This window comes from Neopelma chrysocephalum, unplaced genomic scaffold (genome assembly GCF_003984885.1).
Source record: "Neopelma chrysocephalum unplaced genomic scaffold, ASM398488v2 Primary Assembly neopelma1_26, whole genome shotgun sequence".
NCBI classification, from domain to species: domain Eukaryota; kingdom Metazoa; phylum Chordata; class Aves; order Passeriformes; family Pipridae; genus Neopelma; species Neopelma chrysocephalum.
In genome coordinates, this window is record NW_020897695.1 from 29601838 (window position 1) to 29621146 (window position 19309).

The window sequence follows — 19309 nt, forward strand, 5'->3', positions numbered from 1 at the left end:
TGCTTGGGTCCAGAAAACATTAAAGGAGATTTAGGCTAAAATCTTATATTCCTTGTAAAACTACCAATCTGAATTAGGTAGATATTTGAGAATACCAAGAATGTTGTACTACAAACTGGCTGTTCACCAGTGTGGGTTTTTTGAAGTGTGGCTTTTATATCTTCATGTTTTTACATGATGTGGCATTATTTACAGCCATTAATTGCTATGGGTATGACTCATATTCCAAGGGGACATAATATGGAGGTAAATATGAAAAATGGAATTTTAAATAAATAAATAAATTTAGGTGATGAGCACGTTTTCCAGATTTTTTTTCTTAAACTGTAAGAAGGTTAACAGAAGAAGCTAGGCCAAAAGTAGAAGAGATACTTATGAACAGAAAATACTAAATCTAATGTAAATCACATGAATTAAGTCACTGAGTATCTGAGCAGAGTAATAAGAGACTTGAAAAAGAATCTGAAGATTTGTCTATTCATCCAAGCCCTGAGTCAGGGAAATACTTTAACATGTCCTTGTCCTCTAAATGGTCAGGTTGGCATGTGAGCAAACCCTTGATATAAGCCTTTATTTTGGAAGTTAAGCATCTGCTGAGTACTCTTCTGAAACTCGTAAAAGCACAAGGGACAACCCTTGGGAAAAAGGAGGCTAAGGTAATTGCCGTGTTAGCCTGCAGTGACCTCAGATTTATTTCTGTTTGTCCTCAACCTCCTGAGGGATGCTATGCAAAGTGATTACACTCTTCCTTCCTTGTATGTAACAGTGGGTGAATAGCCCTGCCCTGGTCCCTCAAGTATTTTGAAGATGATTGTTGTGCACCAGGCACTTACTTTACATTTCTGTCCTTGAAAGTTATTTCCTTTTATCAGCTATGGTGAAAACATCCAAAAGACAATTTGCATACCTGGTTTTCATCAGAAAATATTCCAGAGTACTGCAAAACATGCATAGAGTCTTCAAGCTGCTCCTCATGTAAAATTTTACACAAAGTTAAGGTACATTATTAAGAACTGGCTCCCTGAGTAGGATGTTGCAGAATTAAGTCTTCAATCTGCTCCTACCATTTGCAGCTGCTTGTTTTTAGTTTGGTTCCGTTCCCTTTAATATTTACCCCCAACTGCCTGTGAATTTCAGGCATGAAGTTTATAAAATTTGTAAACTGAGATATTAAAAAAAAACAGAAAGAAGCAGATGAGAGTAGTCTGATTTAGAACACATTTCCACCATATTTTTTTACTCCTTTATTGACAAAAAGTGTTTTAGTGGAAGCTAAAGTCCAGCCTATATTGCAGATTTTAAAGTGGGGGTTTTTTTTGCCATCTCAGTGACGCTGGAGATAGAATCTCCAGCAACTCTGTTAATTATAAATCTAAAAAAATTTTTTAAACAATTAGAAAAGCTTTTTAAGGAGGTGCTTAACGGTAAAATAGATGAAAATAAGCAAACTGTGACCATTCTCTAGACAGCTAATTGATTAAAGGAATATCTAGACTTGGAGGTTCAAGAGGAAAATTTTGAAGGGATAAGAATTCCATGGAAAAGGATGTCTGAATCATTTGCCCTGTGTCCTTTAAGCTTTTATTTCTCAAAAGGAGTCTCCCATTCAAGGGCCAATAACACTTGATTCTTATTTGTCTTTGGCTTTTGAGGAGGTTGCAACTGGAGGTAGAAAAATTACATCCTTAAAACAGTAAAGACCTATCTTATTCATAGGGCTGAAGCATTACTTGATGCAGTAATTTAGATTTTTCACTATTGACTTTCCCTGACACCATCTCTTGATAACATATTACTACTGAAACTACCTTACTGAAGGAAGGTGGTCTTTGCCTGCAGCAATCTTGAGGCTGATGGAGAGAAGTGGACTATGTTCTTTAGCAATGGTAATGATGATCTCGTCAAATTTATGAGTTTACTGACACTGTGTTGAATATAACTTCTCTGTCATCTAGATGAAGGGGCAATATAGAATCTACAAATAGATCTTTTTTCGTCTTATTCTTTTTGCTTTTTTGGCTTGGAAGTAAACCTTCAAGTTCTTATAGTTGTTATAAAATGTATCTTATTAATCTGTGTTCTTTAACTTTTCATGGTTTTGCTACTTTCAAAATAGACATTATTTTAAAAGTGTTCTGGGAAAGAGTCAGCACCCTGAATTATTTGTTGCAAATAAATTATACAATAAACAACCTACAAGCCTGTTATCTCTGACTGTGTAGGTTGTAAGCATTAGGTGCATCTGTTTTGGTCTATGGATTATTCATAATAGTTTCACTTCAGCAAGACAATGCTTGTGATATATAATAGATTATCCAGTTTATATGCATTTTTTCCCATGTTTCCTCATTTGGTGACTGAAATTCTTCTTGAAATTTATGAAATAGTCATGAGCCAGAATTATTTTGCAAATGACCTGGCAATTATCTGCACACAATAAATAATGCAACTTGGTGAATAATATCAAAGCTGACTTGTTCAATGTCTTAGTTCTGAATTAGTTAATTGTTTGACCAGATCTACTTACTTTATCCAACTGTATGGAATGTACACTTATTCTTTTTTCTTCCTCACCGTGGCTATTTGTTGGTCTGACTCCACGGACATTGACAGAAGTCTAATGCCCAATCAGAGATGTAGATGATGAGAGGCATGCTCTCTGCATGCAACTGTCAAACAAATATGATTAGACTCTATAGTGGATATTGTGTTTATGCTATTCCACTGCAGTAATGACAGGTGAGATTGGCTCCAATCTTGCCCTAACAGCACAATGGTATCCCAAAGCTCAGTTATGTAGAATGGTTTACATGCAATGCTAATTTAAAAGAATGTGAACAAATATCCCAAAGGTTTATGGTCTGTTAGGTACTAGTTCTTGTTGACTAGAGTGCTGCCATGGCACATGGGTGACCCACTAAATTCTATTTGACCCACCAGTTAACACTTGAGATTTGAAGAATTTCAAATTGTCTACTTTCTTGGCATTTACCCCACAAGACTGAGATTTGAGAAAGATCCTTGAGGAGAAAAACATAAGCAATAGTTATATGAGAAGTGCCTGTCATGAAAAATCTTTAAGATTTTGGCTCGGTGGTCAGAAAACAAACCCATTTCCTGTGAGTTTAGCAACTCTGTCGTGAATTATCTCAGTTTGTTTAACACAGTTTTCAAAGGTGTGTTTTTTGTTAATACTCTGTATGATAAGTGCTACAATGTTCCTGACAGCTTGGATAAGAAGTGATGAACACAGTGAATAAGCTCCATCAAATAAGGCCAAGAATTATATCTGTTCTAGTAATATCAGCTCGTCTTAATACTGCATTACTTGGCACTATACCTTTATCACATTTTATGGCTTGCTTTGCCTCTCCAATCCCTGCCCCAGTCAGGTTGCCTTCTGACAACCTACACTTCTGTCACATTTCTGCATTCCTCTTGGTAGAATCCAGAGGAATAGCAGAATTACTGAGGTATGAGATAGATGATGTTACAGTGTTTCTCAAGTTCGTTCCTTATCATTTGGAGATTTGCAATAGATCTGCTTCTCTTTTTCTTTTTTTTTTTTTTTTAATTCATCATTTCTTGGCAAGTCACTTGTTTTCCAGTGAAAGCTGTTGCCTTTACTGTAAATGACCATTCAGGACTTTGAGCACAGCAAGAATAATGTGTCTGTTTGGCTAGAAGACATGAGCATGGGGATAATCTTCTACCTCTTCTCATACAAAGAGATCTGTTAATGAGCCAGCACATTACTCAAATGCTGGCAGCAGAGAGCCTGCATTTTAAAATGAGATCTAACTTTAAAAATATCCATCAACTTTATAATGTTTCAGGTAACTGTACCTCATTGCAAATGAAAGTCCAGTTTGCTAGGTCATGAAGAATTAGTTCTTTTAACATAGATTGTTCTGAAATTTTGATAGCTATAACAGTTTTCTTAAACACAAAGTAAAATCTCTTGCAGGTTTCCTGTGTCACTGTCATTGATTTAAGCTGGAAGTTAAGCACCATGCAGCCACTTGTTCAGCCCTCTTCTCTCCCACCCCAACCTGGTAGAAAGGGGAGGAGAACCAAAGTAAAACTTGTAGGTTGAGATAAGAACAGTTTAATAATTGAAAATAAAATAAAAATGCAGTAATAATGGTAAATGATGATAATAATGATAATAATAATAATAAGGGAGAAAAAAAGGGATGCACAATACAATTACTCACCACCCACTGACTGATGCCAGACCCCCCTTCCTGAACCCACATCAGTCCCTGTTCTGGGTAACTCCCCCCAGTTTACATACAGGGCATGGTGTTATAGGGTGTGGAATATCCCTTTGGTCAGTTCAGGTCACCTGTCCCAGTGCTCCCTCCCAGTTTCTTTTGTGCACCTCCTCACTGGCAGAGCATGAGACAAGAAAAACACCCTTATCTTAGGGTAAACAAAACTTAGAAAAAACCCCAAACATCAGTGTATGATCAACACCATTCTCATTCCGAATCCAAAATACATCACTATAATGGCTACTGAGAAGAAATTAACTCTATCCTAGCTGAAGCCAGGACAGTTGCTCTTAAAAATATTATTGGTAGAAAGGAAAAACTTGGGTTTTTTTTTCTATCTTTTATGAACTAAAACAGATTTTTTTCATTTCCCAAATGGACTAACTCTGAATATTAGCAGAATCAAGTATGGCCTTAGCATAGCCTCACTGCTTATTTTCTTGTATGTGTGTGGCAGGAGCACAGCCTGTGATATAAAACTGAAGAAACTTTCAAAAATTGACACAACCCCCCAGCTCTGAGCTAATGTCACTTTCTAGTTCTCATCCACTGATACTGAGCTGTTTTGACATGCAGGGAACTATTTAATAAATTCATCTATTTGTTAGGCAAATCCTAGGACAGTGGTAGCTTGTACAGTTTGGTATATGTTTCAGAAGTAGAGTCTTTATTTGATTCATATCCACAGTTGCAATGAACATAACTTCTCTATGTGGCTATCCCTGCTGAGAGGGAGAAGGACAGTAGAGAAATCTAGAGGAATTATAGTGATTGTCTTTAGGAATTTGAGGAACATTTCTGCTAATTTAAGTAAACTGTCTTAAATTTTGCTGCTTTTAATAATGGATGTCATATTCCAGATACATTGCCTAGCTCAGTTGCAGGTGCATTCTATTGTCTAGAAGACAAGGAACATTTTCCTTTTGTCAAGAGCCACACTAGGGACAGAAGAGTCATGGAGGCATCCTCACGGAAGGCAATGGTCTTTAGCCATTATTCATTTGCTCCCATTCTGACTATGACCATGCATAGGAGTGCTGCTGTGCAGGTGATTTACTTGTCTGAAAATTACTCAGGTAATTTTTCATTTTCAGATAAAGCACTGAATGAGATGGTACTCTCATTCAGGCACTAAGTGAGTGCTCAACTAAGCAAGGTTGAGAGATGCAGTCCCGGATATCAATTAACTTTATTGTTAATGGCATGTTATGCAGCTTTTCCTTCACAGTTTAGCCCATCCCTTTCTGTTATGAAGGTAAAGCCAGAAGTCCTTCTATAACTGAAATAGAGTTCCTCTTCCCTTACCTCTGAGCTGTAGGTAGCATGACCATGTAGCAGAGGTTCTGTCACACCATAAAGAAATTCGACATTTGTGTTAGCTGCCAGAGAGAGTCCAGGCTTCCACCAACAATTCAAATGGATTTTCTGGTTGGAGAAGCTCCCAACATATCTGAAACAGTCATCTTTTGTCTGAGCTGAAATCCTGTTCTCTTTGAATCGGACTATTCTCTGCTGCAAAGTCATTGCTGTTTTGGCATTTTTCCTGATGTTTTTATGATACTTTTTTTAATGCACTGCCCATTTTTCATTTTGAGACAGTACTCAAAAATTTGCCCATAAATGCCACTTCAACTGGGTGAATGCTACTTTTTATCACTGCATTGCTAAAGGCATTTCTGTTGTTTTTCCAGGCCACTACTTTGGTTTGTTGACGTTGCAACCAATTTAAGCATAGGCACAATGGGTTAACATTTTCCTGCTGGCTTGTCTAGTGATTGTAGCTCTTAGACCAACCTGTAGCAGGCAACAGAATACAGATGTTTTATGAGAAATACACAAAAAGACCTGCACATATTAACAAGGAACATTCAAGGGACAGAAAGAGGCAAGATGGAAAAAAGGAAAAACTATCGATATTTTCCAATGAAATACAGTGGACCAGGATTAAAATTCATTTTCCCATTTCATGCCCTTCACAATTTTTCACTGTGCAGCTTCTTGTTATATGGGAAAGGCCTCTATTTCAAGGTGCCTTGTGAAAGAGTGCACAACTGTCAATGGACTCAGCTGGGATACAGAGTTCAGGAACCTTGAGGAGGGGATGATAGGAAAGATGGAAGTGCACACTTGTGTTGTACTGTGAACAGAGTAGCACTGAACCATTGCATGACCCATTGCTATTTCTGCTTTTACACATGGGAATTAAATGACAACAGCCTTCTCTTTGGTCCCTTTAATTTCATCTCCTTTCTAGATTAGCTGTACTGAACAGTCATAGACTCACAAAAGGGTTTGGACTGGAAGGGACCTTAAAGATCATCTAATTCCAACCCCTCTGCCATGGATAGGGACACCTTCTACTAGATGAGATAAGGGAAAGGAGACAACATTATTTCCTCTGACCCTCTGTTAGAGGCATGTGGGTAGCACAGGAGAGTCAATCTCCTTGCTCCACAGTTGGAGCCAGTCAGTGAGATTAGTCCAGTGAGATTAGGAACAGCAAGACTGGTCCCTGACAGCTGTAGTCCATGCTAAGGTTGTCTTCAACCGCAGGGGCTGCTGAGATTTTCTTTACGAGCTTCTGTGTGAAAAGCCTCACCATAAAAATCACTCTTTGTTTCTCCAACTAGCTCAACCAGATATTTCAATTAAAAACCACCAGTGGCAGTACATAGCAGAGCACTAGGAACCCTTTCTCTGTGGCAGTTTCTCAGCACAAATGCTTCTGTGTGGTTGTAGTCACATGTTTGATTGACTTGGTTCCCAAGCTGATGTTCACAGTGCTGTATTCATCTTGTTCAGATGGCTGTGACATGCTGCCTGAATACACTGATGCTGACAGTGAATGTGAGGAGAACCAGACAGCTGACAGCATCTCCATTTTTCAGAGCTGATGTAGGATGATCTGTCACATGATGCTAGGCCACAACCTGTCATTTGTACAGCTACAGCTGTAATGTGGGTAAAACGAGCAGAAATGAGAGAGAAGTGACAAGAAGGGGAAAAAAAATGGGAGGCGGGGAGAATGTTTAAACTATTTTGCACAAGCATTTTTTATTTTAATGGAGGCTATATTCCTCCTGTGTCTCAGGTCCACCTGCTATTTCTATGGATTGGAATATCATTGAAAGCCCATCCACGCCTGCTGTTTGGGCAAATGTGTCTGTCAAGGGCAGATGTTGGAGACCCTTTGGGCTGGTCCTATGACCTGTCTGTTATGACTGCTAGGGAAGCCTTTGCTTGGAATGCACAAGCATCAGCCAGAAACTCAGGGGATTAAAAAAATTTTCTCTTGAGATAAGTAACCGTACTCTCGAGCTGGGAGCTGAAACAACCTTGTGTATTTTGTAAGAGATGTAGAGGAAGGAGAACCCTAAGGATGTACTCAATGCTGCTATTTAGCACCTAAGTAGGATTAGGAGACCTCCTCTGGAAGGAGATTATTAGGTGACCCAAGCCACTGTTCCAGGTCAAACAGCCTACGCAGTTACTGGGGAGACAAGTGGGGGGAACAAGTAAGTCTGTGTATATAGTCCTTTACTCGGATTTTCCCTTGTGCATTAACTAATGCTGTTCCTTGTTTTGCTAGTCTTCCTTGTAATTTGGGAATAATAGTTCTTGTAGCATTGGTCTCTCCATAGCCATCTAAGGAAATGCAGCTACGTTGTAAGGACAGTATTCAGAAATATGTTTTCCACTTGCTGACTGCCCGTTTCCCCACCTGTTCACATATGATGCCCCAAAACAGGAGGTTGAACACTGTGGTAGGGTGGTGTGGCATGAGCTGCACTGTCTCAGGCTTTGTGCTAGGAGTTGTGAGACTGTATGGTATATCTCTAAGATGTGTTATAAATTGCTAGTGGCGTAAATGTGCAGGGAATACAATGTACACTGGCTACCATGCTGGGGGCTTAAGAGAGAAACAAAACAAGGCTTCTGCCCATTCCTCTCATTCTCTCTTCACCCTCTCGCAAGTGAATGGAAAGTCAGTGCCACTCAGCTTGTCTCTGGTTATAAGGGTCAGACAGCTGGCAGAGGGGTGTGTGTGAAACGAAGGTTGTTCCTGTGTGTCTTTGAAGTCTTGCTTGGCTCTGTCAATCATATTCTTGTAGCTAACTTGGGTCAAAAAGAGAGCACCATGATGTCTGTGGTACTTCTGTGACAAATGTTACATTTTTCTTAGTATCACATACTTCTGTTGAGATGACTGGAGCACCACACACTTGACAATGATAAATTATTTACAGCAGACCAACAGCCATTTATCCTGTGGTACCATCTGCCATAAAGGTCACATTTTGTCTTAGCAGGTTCCTCCCTTTGTTATTCTTTGAAACAATATTTGAAGATGTGGAAGCACTGAGGAATGGATAACCACTCTGGGCCGTGGTTTCAGTGGTGTGTTCAGATGCTTTTGGACAACAGTGTTCAAGGTTAAATGCTCTTGGCATTTGATGGGAAAAACTCTAACAAAGGTGAAGTGAATGATGCAAGCCTAGCATGAACCTTAACTGTTTAGAATGTTTCCCATGCGCATCCTTTGCTGGTCTCCTTGGTATAAGGGTCATGTTGTGGGCAAGGAGGAGGTGTGACTGGAGCAGAACTGGCAGATGGTCCCTTGAAGGTCGTTTCTTGTTGCTATCTCCTGTAGTGATGCCATATGCTGTGCAGGGGGATGTTTCCTTCCTCTTCATGGAGTGTAAACTCATCAAAACAGCAAGTGCAGCGTGCCATCAACTCTCAGCTCTTGAAGTTTCTGATTAGGTCTGTGGCTTTAAGACATTTTTTAGTATGTTGTCAAAGAGTATATCGAATATGTATGTTTGAAGAGAAATTTTAAAAAGCTGTCCATTATGAAAGTGGAGGTTTTTTCTTTAATGATTTAACATTTTTCTCCTGAAATTCTCTTTTTACCTATAAGAATTTTTATTTTTATTTCTTTTCCCCTAAGATTTTTCCTTGTACCCTGTGAACATCCAGAGCATGGACAGTGCTACATAAGAGATTGGAGGGCATTGAATGCCACCACTGCTTCTGGAATCATAGCTGTTCCTCTCAGCTGTTGGTTCCTCTTAGCCATTGGTAACAGCAAGTATTTCCAACAGAAAATACCTGAAGCAAACACCCACAATAATTGGAGGTAAGCAGTTTAGAAAGGCCTGTCTTGGCATCATACCACCTTACACCACTGGCACTGGTGTTTTATATCACTCACTTATCAGTGCTGGCTATGATCTGGTTGGCCCAGACAACAACTATAATCCCAAACTTTGCAACTCTTAAGAGGGAAGAAAAGTTTTGGTGAAGTGACTCAATCCACTTTCCCACAGTCAAGGCAAAGATCCAAATGTTTCTTGTAGCCGGGCCATCAAGGCTCTGAGTGGAATAACTTTGTTTTACTCTTCTCTTTAGCTCTTTAGGTTTCTTTGACAGATCTGTGTCAGCCTGTTTACAATTTACTGCTAAAGCTATTTTTGAACACAGTATTTCATGAGGTGTAAGCAGTAGGTGGGTTTAGGATTGCGAGGACTGCACACGAAGTTAACAAGTTAACAGTGATATTTGGTACAACTATTTAAAGTTGTAATATTTACCTGTGGCACCAAATCAATTAGGTTGAGATCATCAAGTCCAACCTATGACCGAACACCATCATGTCTACTAGACCATGGCACTAAGTGCCAAGTCTAGTCTTTCCTGAAACACCTCCAGGAACGGTGACTCCATCACCTCCCTGGCCATCCCATTCCATTAAATAATCACCCTTTCTGTGAAGAAATTCGTTCTAATGTCCAACCTGAACTACCCCTGGTGTACTTGAGGCTATATCCTCTTGTCCTGTCACTCATTTCCTGGGAGAATAGACTGACCCCCACCTGGATACAATCTCCTTTCAGTTTTAGTTGTAGAGAGCGATAAAGTCTTCCCTGAGCCTCCTTTTCTCCAGGCTAAAAAGCACCAGCTCTCTCAGCCTCTCCTCCTCATAGGATTTGTGCTCCAGACCCTTCACCAGCCTCATTGCCCTTCTCTGGACATGTTCCAGCATGTCAGTGTCCTTCCAGAATTGAGGGGTCCAGAACTGGACACAGAAATTGGGGTGTGGCCTCACCAGCGCCGAGTACAGGGGAAGAATCACTTCCCTGGTCCTACTGGCCACACTGTTGCTAATAGAGACCAGGATGCCACTGGCCTTCTTGGCCACCTGGGCACACTGCTGGCTCATGTTCAACCAGCTGTTGACCAGCACTGCCAGGTCCCCTGCTGGGCAGTTTTACAACCACTCTGCCCCCAGCATGTAGTGCTGCCTGGGGTTATTGTGGCCAAAGTGTAGGACCTGGCACTTGGTCTTGTTGAACCTCATACTGTTGGTCTTGGCCCATCTATCCAGTCTGTCCAGATCCCTCTTCAGACCCTTACTACCCTCCAGCAGATTGACGCTCCTGCCCAACTTGGTGATGTCCCTGATCCCCTCATTCAGATCATCAATAAAGATATTAAGCAGGACATATATAAACAGGAATACTGACAATGTATGCAGTTATACAATTTTTCTTAACATTAGATATTTATAATTAATTTATGCTCTGTGTGAATATTGATCTAGTGATAGATATCATGACATTTCACCGAATTGCTAACAGATACCTTGTTAAATACCTAAGTTTTTGGGGTGGATGGTAGTGGTGGTGTATTTAACAAACTACATAACTTACGTTGCTGAATTGATCCTTTTCCTATCAGCCTTTTCTTCTTTGTATTCCAAAAAGCATATCCAGTGCTCGTGCAGCTTCCTTGATCACTTCTGCCTCTGTAGCAGGGCAATATTTTGACAAGATCAGACAAGATCAGACACGTGGAAACTGCAAAGATTAAAGGAAAATAATGGTCAAATTGAATTTTGCTCCTTTTATCCTTTGACCCTGACACATGATTATCACACTGATTCGAAGGCAGGGAAATTTAAAAATCATAGTCCGATTTATGTTTATTCCATTTTCCTACTCTAGAATGACAATTTGAAGCACCAATGTGTTGTCATTCCTGACCACTGACAGTACTATTTTAGCTACTACTTCTGACTTTGTGGCTTACTTTGTGGTGTGTTTGCTGTGGTGAAAAAATGATCTCCTTCTTATGAAGAAAATATACTATAACCTGGCCTTTCTCTGTTTAGGGAATAGGATTGTAGCCAATAGTTTAAGATATGTTGCTGAGCTTTCCTTATGTCTCAGAAATTTTGTTATTTGCTGGAGGCAAATCCTGTCTTTAACTGGGAATATTGTAAGTAGTATAATTGGCACGGTGGTAGAGAAGGATGTTAGAAAGATTCAGAACACCCGGGTACAAAGCGTCATGAGAAGACAGGTGCTGGAAGCTGAGGAGATGTGATTCATCTTCAATAGAAACACTGCTTCTCTGGCTGAGCGTGTTGGTGGAGCATCTCAGTGTGAAAAGGTGACCTTTAGCACCTGCTTCCTATGCACATCTTCCCCAGCAACCCCTTTCTTCATGAAGTGAAAGTTTTTCTGTTAATGGGAGTGTATGACAATGTAATGTGACTTCTGGAAGCGTTACAAGTTCTGAATGATATATGAAATGAAAAATCCCTGTCTGGTGAAGAGAAAGCATGTACTTCTGTGGATGATACACTGCCAACCGTTCTAACAAGGGGCCCCTTCACAGATTTTCCACCTCAATCAGCAGTGCAGTTGACATCCCCTGAGCAAAATCTCTCCTCTACTTTTTTTTTCTGTACAAGCAAAGAAAAATTCTTCAGCTTTATAGCTTACCCACCGCCTAAAATACTCATTCAATGATCTTTCTCTGCTTCCAGTTGTGACAGTCTCTACAGGAAGTATTCTCTCCCCATAATTCATTCAGCTCTTTCAGGTACTTTTACAGTACTTTTTACTCCATACACTGAGAAAGTGGGCCAGGCAAATCTTAATGAGTGGTATAGTCAGTGATGTATAACATTAAGTTTGATGAAAAAATTAGCAAGGAAGTAAACAATAAGGCCAGGTAAAGAACAATCACCTAGTTTAATATTTCTGTTCCAACAAAAGAGTGTTTTTTCATACAGTCAAGCCTGAGCTAGTATATGTTGGAGAATGGAGTAAATCACATTTTGGAAAACAGTGGCTTGTGGACTGACTTAAGTGGCATCGTGGATAATTTCTTTAGCTTGAATTTTTCCTGCTGTGTTGTGGCAAGAAAGGGATGATACGATCCATGAAAAGAGAAACATTTAGTACCATTTGTAAGCTTCCTCATAAGGTGATGTGTCCTGTTGTGTCTAAGCTGGGCTATAATGTGAGTTAAAGACTGGATAAGAACCATCAGGATGAAGGGCTTCAAGAATTCAAAGTATTCAGATCATTTAAGAGCAGGGTGAAAGGTCTATCTGAAGAAGACACCTGACAGCAGAGGCTTTTCCACCTGGCTGACAAAAGTTGAAGTTCAGCTAAATTCAGCCTAGAAGTAAAAGGCTACTTTCTGGCTGCGAGGTCTGATGAATATGAGAGTTCAAGCCTGGCCTGGACAGCTAGCCTTTCTCATCTCTTTCCTTCATGGGAAAGCATCCAACTCAAAGGTTATAGCCAGTGACTCCACATTAAGACAATTAACAGACCTGATCACAGATCAGGGCAGATTTCTTTTCATCTTCTCCCTTGAGCAATGAACCAAGTTTTCTGTGCGGCTTCTTTTCATTGTTATTAACTGCTTTCCCCTGCAGCATTAGAGATTGGCCAGAGCAGGAGATCTCTTTGTAGGTGGTATAGACAGTGATTACGAATTGCCTTAGTTGGTTTGGGAGGGAATTTTCCCTGGGTCAGGTTGGCAGGCTCTGTTGATCTTTCACCTCATATAGCATGAGGTGTGGTTCGTCTGCTAGGATCATTTGTGTGCATCTCACATGATTAATTCCTTGCCATTGCAGGGCTTCCTCAGGTCTTGTCAGCCCTGTGTCTTAAGCAGATAATTTTCTAAGCACAGAAATGCTTTTCCCTCACTATAGTCTTTGAGCATCCACTAGCATGTTTTGGTTAAAATTAATGGTCTATGAATACACAGTAGGTGCATCTGGTATCCCTTTTGGCCTTAACTTTTAGGGAGTGATACCGTCTGATTGGTTAAGGCTGCAGTGGTTATTTAGGAAAGAACTCTTTTCTGTTCTGAAAAATGGCCTGATTCCCTCTGAAGTCTTATTTTGACAGCCTGAGAAAAGGTTACTTTCTATAGAAGAGAAGTCCAGCTTGTTTTAGTTTTATTTCAGACAACAGTCAACAAATACTGTTCAAATTGTGCATTTCCACGTGTAAAAACCTGCAATTCTGTAAACTGATCTCACTGGAGTAGCTGTACTGTCTGAAAGGATATTCCCTCCAATTACCTTTCTGGCTCTGTATGGAAACTACAAGTGCAAAAGTAAAGGTAACTAACCTTAAGTGGTGTTCTGGTAGTTAAAGTAGCTCAATAGCCAACGAGTCTTTTTGTGTGCTGGTACAATAGGAGTATCATTTTTGATAGGAGTGACTTTTTCCATGTCAGTGAAGTATTCCTGAGTGTGAATCCTTTTTCAAAAAGCATGCAATTTAGCCTTAAAGTCTGTCTATTGCAGCAAAAGAACAAAACCTGCCTTCAAAATAGACTTTACAGCCTTGGGGGCCCTGTGATATACATGATGCAGAAAGTGACCTGCTCTATATGAGGGCAAATATTTGAGAATGTTTATGTGCATGGTATTATGGTATAATATGCATTTTAAGGAAACTTATGTTTCACTGCAGCTAGGATTTCACCATACAGGTATATACAGGTATTCAAAGACAATGGGTGCATGAAATGTTAAGTTGAAGTTCTGCTATTTGTAAAATATGCAGCAGCACCACAGCAACAGACATCATATAAGCAGCAGTGTTTGATAGTTATCTTTCACTTTCTGATCAAAGAGATGTGGGGGTTTTTTTTGGTGAAATGCCTTTGCAGAAACACCATAAGCAAGGTTCACCCTCTGTATATCAGGAGAAGATGCCACTTGCAGGTGTCTGCCTTCATCCCATAAAGTGGAAAAGAGCAGCAATCACGTGACTCCATTCAAGTGCTATCTGTTGTTTTGCATCTTTCCTGTTTGCACCCCAAACTAAAAACTTTAAAAATACAGTATTCTGGTTTTACTTTTATTTTAACCTGAGTTGTCCTTAAAAATTCAAATGAGTCATTTAGATAACATTCACAATACCAGCAGCTCCAGGGCACTGGAACACGTTTCAGCACAGAGACATTTGAAACAAAAATTGTAATGTTCTAAATGGAATTAGATGAGCAAAACTGTGTCATACAGAGATGAAATATAAATAAGTGCTTTAGGCCTACTCCATGAAAAATGTATGTTCTTTCTTAAAAGCATTCTTCTGCAATAGTTTAACTTCTGTAGAAAGCAGTGGTTGGTTGTGTGCTGTTTTTGTTGTGTTTATTTTTTTTTCCCCTCCTAGTGCATTCTCCTAGAATGTGCCTTTGCCTCTCAATAAACCCTTCTTTCCACTAAATGCCTCTGTATTAAGCCCCCAAGGAACTGAACAAGCCAAAGGCAGATGGAAACAATAGGCATTCCATGTTCAAACCTACAACCTACAGAAAGTTCATTTGTCAAAAGTCTGAGGAACACTTCCAAGGAGGCAGCTTCATAAACAACATCCACATGGGGCAGATCTGACTTATGCTGCTGCTTTTCATATACATATTCCATAAGAATTTAATAGGCTGTTTACTCTTCAATTAATAGTTAAAGCAACATTTATAGAATCTTGTTCCAAACCCCAGTCTTACTTCTTCTCTCCTTCCCCTCTCACCCTACTTTTTAAATCTCTTCATCTTTTACATGCACCAACTACTTTCCTTCTTTACACAGAAGACTTATCCTGGCCCTTCGCAAGACCAAAGCACTTTCAAACTTTTTGAACTCTTTATTTTCTTAGACTTTTTTGAACTATTTTTGTGCCTGTTGGACTTGAGCTCCTTCATTGGTAAGCATGCAAATTCCATCCACCACGGTATCAGTCTTTGAGATATCAATCACTAATGCCAGTAAAATAGTGTTGAAAGCTAATCTAACCCTCTGACTCATGCCTGGAAGACAAAAGTTACTCTGGTTGGTATTTGCTTTTTAAAGCTCTAATTACTTATGGTGAATGTTTACCTTTTGGCTTTGTATTAATGCAAGATTTTTAATGTGATTAAGATGCTGATTCTGTAAAGTTGTGAAATAACTTTGGCTCCTATGGACTTCAACAGCTTCCCTGATCAGACCCCAGATTAGTGGCAAGGAAAACAGGGAAGACTTTGTTGCTATCTGGACATAGGAACCCTGGTTTGAGTACCTGACAATACCTGGATTTGTTCAGGTGTAATCCAGAGCTGAGACCAGCAGAGCTGAAGAGCTATCAGCCAGCTACTCAAAGGATCTACATATGTACCTAGGACATGTGTTCGTATACCAGGCCACATCTGTTCACCTTCTACCTAAACACCTTCTGAATACATAGATTGTCAAAATAACCAGCTGATTCAGAGTGCTCTCATCATATAACTGGAAGTAACTAGCTTCTGGACTAGGCCAATTTGAATTTACCTAGGACAGCCAAATCCTGTATTTGGAGCTTAAAATACCAGGCAGTAGTTTCTGGTGCCCAAGGAAGATGATTAAATTGGATCATAAGAAAATTATTCACCCACAAGTGCAACATTCAGTTTTTATTCTGTAGTTAATCAATGGCTGTGTATTACTCTGCAAAATAATAAAGTGTTGGAGGATGACTTGAAACCAGAGGTATATTGCATCCGTTTCTATGCATAATCTAGCACTGCAAAATGCATAACCAATTCTTAGCCTCTGGATTTCAAAAGCAGCATTTGCAAATAATAGACCTGGAAGACTGAAGACAACCCCAGAAAAGTGGAGGCTATGCCATGCAGTTTACCATGTGCCAAAGAACATCATAATTTCTGCCCTAGAGATATCAAATTCATCTGAATGAACCACTTCTCAGAACTTGGATCTCCCCCTTGCCTTAGCTGAATGGAGGTGGAGAGGTGGGAAGAAGCATGAAGCCAATGGCATATTGACAGCTTTGGATAAGGTTTCTCTGGTGGAAGTACTTGTCTCTAAGGTCACCAGTAAATTTTTTTCTGTTATGACTATGGAAGCTGTTAGCTTTGCAAGGTTTGACTATTACAAAAAGAGAAGCTGCAGCCTTATACTATTGTTATGTTGGATAGAAGCACAGACTGGATGTGATCTTAAAATGGATCCAAGTCTGCTCATGGCGGCTACTAAGCATATTTATGGCTGTCACAGGAGCTTTTGCCTCCCAGACTTGGGGCCAAAAAGCTCCATCTGTAAGATGCTGACACAGTCTATGTGTTTCATTGCCTCTGGTGGCATGTCCACGAGCATTTAAGGCTATTGCTGTTACCAGTTGCAGGAGTCTGTGCTCCTTGTGTAAGAGAAGCAGGTGAAGAAGCAGAGAAGAAGCAGATAAGAAGCAGTTTTTAAAGAACTGTTGACTGCTGGTGCTTTAGTTTATTGTGAAAGTTGTAAAAGAAAAAAGAATGGGCCAAGGTCAGCTACTAGTTATTTCTGTGCAAATCTAGAGACTTCTGCTGAAGCCAGACTCAGCAGTTTGGATTTATACCTGTGCAAACAGAGTTGGAAAGTGGCCTAGAAGGACAGGGAAACTTTTAAGCTGCTTGACCATTACTACAGTAAAGTCATGAGTCTGCTCTTGCAACACATAGGCTGCCACTTAGAGCACAAAGAAGAAAAAACAATTCTCAGTGATAATCCAAGTGTGCTCAGTACCATATAGTCACTGAAGCCAACAGTCAAGTGGACTGAATCTAGAACCCTCCTCAATAATAGTCACCATCTGCACTCTGAAGCGTAGCACCTTGCTTGCAGCCTTAAATCACTTACAACCCTTGACATCATCATCATGGCTAGGCTTCGCGAACGAAGATTTGAGGAGGGCTCTACCCACGTTTGTTACAAGCGCTCTCGTGGCTAAAAATTGGCTTTTAGCAGATGAGGTCAGATGCTTCTTTCAGTTGTCCTGCTACTAGTAGAGTAAACCTATACTTATACCCATGGATCTGCTGTCAGAGATGTGGGAGTATATGAGTGTTCAACTGTAAAATGTTACTTTTTCATTCTTGCTAGAAATGGTTCTGAGGAGAAAAATACTGTGAAAAGGAGGGACAATCTTGGAATTAGATACTGTAGTTTTTGTTTATGTTGGTTCATTGACTTCGGTGGCTGTCTACTGAATACATATATCATGGATCATTTGCATGTCTGTGGTATTTTTATAGGTGGGAAATAAGTCAAATCTATTTAAGTGTGCTTCCAGGAATAGGTTTTTACAAGCCATGGCAAAAGCACGGTAGGAAGTGAGCCAGAGAAGCGATGCTTTTTCCATTTATGCTGGAAGAATTTTATCTCTACAAGGTTATCTGTTATCAAAAAGAAATCCAGATCAGGAGAGGCCATGTAGAATTTTCTTTGTGGATTGTTGGTATCTCAGATACTTTTTCTTGCATTTGTCATGGAATATATTAATATAGTCATATTCCACAGTCCACACAGCGTGTCAGCTTTGAGACAAGCACTCTGAAATGTGCTCACAGATGATAAATTGCACACTATGTCAACTACATCTTTGTCATGAGATTCTGTTTTCTATTTATAGTTAAAATGAAACACTTGAGAAAATTCTAAACCAAAGCAATTTCACAGAAATCTCGTAAATTTTTCCTTATGTATAGATCAGTGAAAAGACCCTCTTGTGCTATCTCTTTGCTCTGTGGGATTCCAACAATCAACTTCTGAGATCAAAGTAGGATGCTCTCCAGATTGTGAAACTTATAATGTGTCCATGTAATCTAGCTAGTGTGCCTTTGGAGTATGTTCCCTTTCAAACGTTAAGGGGAAAGAGTACTTAACCGTAACAGAGTGCAAATACATACAAAATTTGATACAGTTTTAGAGAATCAAAACACATTATCTCCATAAGAGAAGAGATTATTTAGTTACTGCTTTGGCTTGTCGAACTGCCTTTGTTTGAAGCTGTCAGTGATGTCTGTGATGTGCTTTGCCTTTGTTTCACCCTCTAGGATGACTTCTTTTTCACTTATACATCTTGAACACCTAATCTGCTACAACGGAGTTGTGGGTAGCAAAAATTGGAAAAAGATAAATTTTTGGAGATAGCACTAGGTATGCTTTGAAGCTAGAAATGCAGCTGTGGCTTGTTGTGGTTTATTTTTTTTTTTTCTCTGATTACAGCAGCCTACTTTAGGAAAAGCATGTCTGGATAGCAGTAATTATGCACTGTCATGGGAGATCTCTCACCTCCTACTGGCCTAGACAGTACAGGACATTCTGTAATCTGCTAAATGATTATTTAACTTGAGTAGGCCTTGTGCTTTGGGCAGTCATGCCTTCATGGACAGAAAGCACAAGGAAAGGTTCTTGCCTCAGAGAGCATCATCCAAGCAGGGATCTAAGATCAGTAAAATACACACAGGAGTGAGGAAGTGTTGTCTGATCAGTATCCTCTATACGGTTTCAAACAAGAGCTTGCTTGAGAAAGGACTTGTAGCTGTCCATGTGGTGAGCAGAGCATTTGTCCAGGAGGGTCCAGATCTCTGAACCCCACATCCTGGGGAAGCCTGGAGCAAGAACAAGTTACAGTTTTCTTGCAGTTGTGGAAGTGATTTTATATGTGATACTGGGAGAAGTGTTTTCATTTCTGTGGCCTTCCTTTACTACTTCTGGGCTTCTCAAAGTATGCTTTCTACCCAGCTGTCCCTTCTTAAATCTGAGAGGAGATTTGGTGGTTTATTCCGTGTTTTCACACACGTAACTGATTTGAAAGGCAGCTCTAACTTGAACACTAGAATGGTCTGTGAATCTGAAGATATTGATACTTCTTCAAAATGCTGTGTTCCCACTTCTGACTGAGCTCTAAAAC